Source organism: Podarcis cretensis, assembly GCF_951804945.1.
Source record: "Podarcis cretensis genome assembly, chromosome: 1".
Classification (NCBI taxonomy): Eukaryota; Metazoa; Chordata; class Lepidosauria; order Squamata; family Lacertidae; genus Podarcis; species Podarcis cretensis.
Genome location: NC_137170.1, coordinates 103,162,403 through 103,168,402, shown reverse-complemented (window position 1 = coordinate 103,168,402; position 6,000 = coordinate 103,162,403). Strand labels below are relative to the sequence as shown.

The 6,000-nt window shown below is 46.7% G+C and overlaps 1 protein-coding gene across 2 annotated transcripts in view; it reads left to right on the top strand.

Moving 5' to 3' along the window:
• Positions 1-890: 890 nt before the first annotated feature.
• GTDC1 (glycosyltransferase like domain containing 1) overlaps positions 891-6,000 on the top strand; it is a 236,660-nt gene continuing 231,550 nt past the window's right edge. The window contains exon 1 of one of the 2 annotated variants that reach the window (XM_079994322.1): positions 891-1,039. The gene's annotated coding sequence lies outside the window, so the exon portion shown is untranslated. The remainder of the gene's footprint in view (positions 1,040-6,000) is intronic. The other variant, XM_079994320.1, reaches the window with a different exon arrangement.

The window sequence follows — 6,000 nt, the reverse complement described above, 5'->3', positions numbered from 1 at the left end:
GGGTGTACTTTTGAAGATTCTGGGATTTCCCTGGGGAGTGGGCGGTGGGGGGGGGGGGAAGAGATCGCTCTCTGAATGAATGTTCATCGATGCTGAAGACTATGTGCTCTATGTACGGATTGGCTGCGATGACAAAAGCCAAGCCGGGTTTTGCGCGCCCTGTTTCATTAACACGAAGGGATCGTGTAGATGTCTTGCCGTGAATTAGCCCGCTTGGGCTGTGATCTTACACAGGAAGCCCCATGGAGCGGATAGTTCTAAAATAGTTCTAAAATATATGATGCCTCTCTCCAGTGAGTTCCAGTTACAGATAGGTAGCCGTGTTGGTCTGCCATAGTCAAAACAAAATAAAAAAAAATCCTTCCAGTAGCACCTTAAAGACCAACTAAGTTAGTTCTTGGTATGAGCTTTCGTGTGCATGCACACTTCTTCAGATACACTGAAACAGAAGTCACCAGACCCTTCTATATAGAGAGAAGGTGGGGAGGGGTATAACTCAGAGGGGTATTATTACTCAGAGGGGTATTATTCCCACCACCCTTCTGAGTAATACCCCTCCCCACCTTCTCACTATATAGAAGGGTCTGGTGACTTCTGTTTCAGTGTATCTGAAGAAGTGTGCATGCACACGAAAGCTCATACCAAGAACTAACTTAGTTGGTCTTTAAGGTGCTACTGGAAGGAATTTTTTCCAGTGAGTTCGTCCACGTCCCTCTACCAAGCACGCCCAACTAAGTCTGTCCTAAACCTACTTCCTTGGAAGTAAACCCCGCTGAAGCCAAGGGGGCTTACTTCTGAGTAAGCGCGCTCGGTGCACTGGAGAAGGCAAGCCGGGGCCAACGCGCCGGCGCACCTGCAACGCGGGTTGCTCCCAGGCGCCGCGCGTAACAGGGAGCAGGCGAGCTGCTGCAGCTGCTTCGCCCGGGCCGGCTCTTCCTCCCTTCCGCGTCGGGGCGGAGAGCGAGCGGGAGGCGGAGCCGGGGAGGCTGGCGTTTCCCCCCGCGCCGCCGGCCTCCAGGAGGGGACCAACGAGAAGGAGGTGAGTTTCCCCCCCCCCCTCTGGATGGGGTGAAGAGCCAAGGCCGCGCGAAGGGGAAGGGCGCCGGGAGCGCTGGCCGCCTCGGCGCCGCAGCTGCACACAGCAAGGCGGGCAGGCGAGAGAGCAGAGCAGCGGGCCCCGGGCGCGCGCAGGCCGGCGGGCTGCAAAGAGCCGCCTTGGCGCGGCCGGGGACGGGCTGGAGGCGGGGGCACGTTGCTTGGGCGGCCCCCTCGGCGCTGGCGAATATGCATATGAAAGGAGAGCGAGGGAGGCGGCGGTGGCGGCGCGGGGGGAAACGCCAGCCTCCCCGGAGGCGCCTCTCCTCTGCCAAGACCTGCAGGGACCCCTGTCGTCGGGCCCAGCAGTTACTGACCAGGCTGCCAAGCCAAGCTCCCTACCCGAGAAACCTCCCTCCTCTGCCCCTTACCGGGCGCTGCCTCTTCGTGGGCTTCGAGGCGCGGACGTCTGCTGCATTCAGCCATGAAGCGGGCTTAAGTTGCAAGAAGGAAAAGAGTGTTCCGGAGCACGTGCAGAGTGCTTTTCCGTGTTAAGCACCAACACCCACATACTACGAGGCTTCCTGGCAAGCTCGAGGTTTAACCGCTCATTTTAGAAATAAAAAGCATTGCGAGGGGGCGGGCATTGAAGGACAATAAACCTCCGCAGTGGAAAGCGGTGGTGAGTTTTTATGGGGAGGGAGAGTAGCTTTGAGTGGGAGAGCACCTGCTTTGTATAGTGAAGGGTCCAGGTAGACCCTCTTGCAGATCCGTAAAGGGCTGGGCGGCTTCCAGCTTCTGAGGCCCCTAGTAGTATTAGTAGTAGACATACAGTAATTATTATAGTAGTAGTAGTAGTAGTAGTAGTAGTAGTAATGATAATAATAATATAGTAAGAGGAGGACACACAAAAGTAAGTTGCCAAAAAGGAGTGAGTGGATTGTTTATATAATCAACTAGTCTGAAGACACATTCATCGCTGTCCAATCTTGTGCTGTCAGAACTGATACATTTTTACTAAAACGACAAAATCTGTGTCCGTTGACAAACACACATGCACACACTTTACCAAATCACATCTCTTACTTGCTAAAAACTTCAGCTCTAAGCTGAGAGTGGGTGTCACATTTTGGTGTGATGTACATAGTCGCAAAACTTCTCAAATGCCAAAAAAATTACAAGTGTCGAAATGTGAGTTCTCCTTTGAGCTTGAGGCCTAGACCAAATGGCCCTCCTGGCTCACTCTCTGCTTGGTTCTGGTCTAAAGTTCAACCCCAGGTGTCTCCAGTTAGAAGGATCAGGTAGTAGTGGGTGATGGGTAGGACCCGAAGAAGACTCTGGAAAGCAGGAGCCAGTCACAGTGCTTGCTGAGCTTGAGAAATGGTCTGGGCTGTTAAGGCAGCTTCCTGCTTACTGTTTATGTAGTGGAAGAAACCAAACACTGCTGCCCCAACCTTTCTCATGCTGGGGTTTCTTAGGACATGTTAAAGGGCATTTGCTGAAGGTTTCAGTTTTCTAAATTTATGGAGATTCTCCTTTTACCAGTTAGTAGTAGGCACAGATTCCTGTAGACAGAATGCAGAACATAGGTAAAGGTAAAAGGACCCCTGACCGTTAAGTTCAGTCGCGGATGACTCTGGGGTTGCGGCGCTCATCTTGCTTTACTGGCCGAGGGAGCCGGCGTACAGCTTCCGGGTCATGTGGCCAGCATGACTAAGCCGCTTCTGGCGAACCGGAGCAGCGCACGGAAACACCATTTACCTTCCTGCCGGATTGGTACCTATTTATCTACTTGCACTTTGTGCTTTCAAACTGCTAGGTTGGCAGGAGCAGGGACCGAGCAACAGGAGCTCACCCCATTGCGGGGATTCGAACCGCCGACCTTCTGGTTGCCAAGCCCTAGGCTCTGTGGTTTAGACCACAGCGCCACCCGCGTCCCTTTGAGAACCTCTGTACACCAGCTCAAAATGGCATGGTGGAGTGGAATTCTGAAAGATTCCATTTCCTCAGGAACTGATTCTTGAGACAAAATCTGGTCTGCTTGGGTAAGAGGGTTGAATATTCAGCATTTTGCATGTGGCGGAGCAGAAATATGATTGCTGGTTTGCAAATCAGCACAACAAAGTTGCTGAAAGTGAACTGGGAGGTGGGTAAACTACACAGGCAACTTGCAAGCTTAAAGTTTGTTGGCACAGTCCCAGTGCCATTTTTCAGCAAATAGCAAATGCACAGACCCATTGATTCCATAGCCACAATATTCTACGTTAAGCCATCCTGATTTGGAGCTTTTAATGCTGCTTTCTTTATTAAAGGCTCTCATGTAAATTTATGTGGATGCATGTTGTTGGGTAGGTAATAAATATTAGTGGGCCTTCAGATAATAGTTCTTGTGTGCGTTATTTTGGAGATTATCCTGTCATGTATCTTATGACATGGAGGAAGTGGCCTTCATTGTGAGAACTAAGAGGCTGCTGACCCAAACAGAAATGGAACAGCAGTAGAAGCCCTGCTCACTTGACATAAGATGTATTCATGCCTAGGAGTGGGATTATAAACACACCTCCCATCCATGTATTCCTACACAACTATAACAGACCTATGCGTAGACCTGGGACACTACAAAATGCATAGAGAGATCCCACATACATTCAAGTAGTGCACGTAGAGGTTCTGTTCACAATTTGGGATGGATGAGGAGTGTGGAGAGCTGATACAAACCATTATGCCCCCCCCCCCAGCTGGATATGTTGCATGAATAGGGGAAGAAGAATACACATTTTTATTATTTGTAATGCTTTGTTGCAGGAAATAAAGACTGAAAACTGCAAAATGGGTTGTGCTCTGAATGCTGGTGATTCAGTACCATAGTTTGGCATAGGAAACAAAGTCCATAGAATGGATTAGTTCTTACATTGTGTTTTCCGATATGGAGACCTTGTCTCAAGCCATGCTAGTTGACATGATGACCACATGAAGTTATAGTTTGTTCCCAAGATGCATATTAGGAAGCAGATACCCTCAGCTGCCTTCTGTGAATCCTTTAAATTTTTCCTCCTACAAATAATACTTTTAATGTTTGAGTTAATGTGAATATTAGCCATAAGTTTGTTTCGTTTTGGGAAAGGAGGGGACAGAGAAATGTTATGGAGGAATCTTCTGCTTGCACTCAAGATGTTGGGAGGGTTCTTGTAGGTCCACCATCCAGTTTGATGCAGGAAACCCAGAGCTAGAATAACCACAACAGATACACCCTCTGTTTGAAAACATCAAATGCAGAGGTACCCACCACTCCTCTAGGTAATTGGTGCCATTACTGAATTGCTATAACTGTCAGGATCTTTCTGTTAATGCTTAACCAAAGCCTACCCCCTTGTAACTGAAACCCCTGTAGATCTTGTTTTGCCGTCTGGAGCATCGAGAACAAGGGTTTGCCCTCTTTTATTTGACAGCCTTCAGGTATTTGAGGAGTACTATCATGTCATTTCTTAGTCGTCTGCAGGCTATAATCATGTGCATGTGGTTGTGCAACTGGACATAAATCAGCTAGCTTTGGCCATACAAGTAAAAAAACAAAACAACCCCTCTTAAAATGAATCCATATTGAGGGGAGTGTCTCTGTTTCAACTGAGTGATACTTGGCAAGTGTGCACAGATCTGTTAACACATAACACTGTGACAATGGGAAAAGCAGACTGGAGGGAAATATTTGAGGTGTAAATATATGCACTTTCTTCAAGGGAAGAGGGGTGGCGTTTGGAAGTTTCTATCCTGCACATAAATAGTTCTTGGATGCTAACCACACATTGTTGGCTTCGATCTTAGCGCAGTGGTCAAGAATAAAGGAGAAGCAGATTGCAGCCTAGTGTATTTCAGTGGCTTGGTATAATTCAATAGAGCTGTTTTATTGGACTCTATTAACCTGGTTAACCTTAAGCCTTAGCCATGACAGGAGTTTCATATAAGAACCCATATGTAAAGTGCAATATTGAATTTTAATTAGAGCTTTCAAGACATGAAGTGGAATGAATTCTACCCAATTCTTCCTCACTTCTAATGTACATTTCTTCCCTTAGAGAAGCTTAGGCTTGATAAAATACTGTGTGGTGGGGAGAAAGTATATTTTCACGTGTCGGCATAATTTTAGTTTGGAAAAGCACAATGAGAACAAATTCATTTGTAAAAGTTGATCTTGGATTTATGTTCCATTTCAGTTTGCGATTTAATCACACTTGTATGTTTACCAGTTTGGCACCCAGTCTGGACACCAATTGGTGTTGGGAAGGATTTTTGTGCAGTTTTTTTTTTTACCCCCCCCCCCCCAGAATTTTAAATACAAAACTTTTAATAACCTCTTGGGATTTAGAATAATGTACACACAGTGTTATAGACGTTGGCTAGAAGTCTCATTTTAGAGTGCCTACTGAAAGTTTTATGTACTTCAGAAAAATTGCTGTTCAGTGCAACCTGAGAATGATTGGTATAAGCTTAATTTTTAAATAAAGTTTTTGCAAAAACAAAACAAAACAAAAACCCTCTAATTTTAAGAAGTTGACTGTGGCCTGAGCTGGAAACTTGAATTACAGTCCTAAACTGCTGCTGAATCAGTGCAATGTCGTATCTTATTCCTAGTAGGTATCCTGTGCTCTGCCGAGTTTGTTTTTAATTCTACTGTTTCATGTTTATGTTGTACATGGAAGGTGTCAGATCCCATGATGAGCATGGGAGTAGGCTTGGCACTGCTGTCACTGTTGCCACCCATGTCATGTTCCCCCTTACTACTTGCATGTGACTTGCAGAAGACGTTTGTGCAACCTTTGTATAATTGTTCTCTTTCGTATTTGGTCTCTAGTGCCATCCTTGCACCTCATTCTGTCTATGTTTTGACTTGTAACATAGATCGGATCTAAAGCTTTAGGGTCCTTTTTTGAATTTACATTCCTCGGTTTTCATAGCTGGACAAGCCAC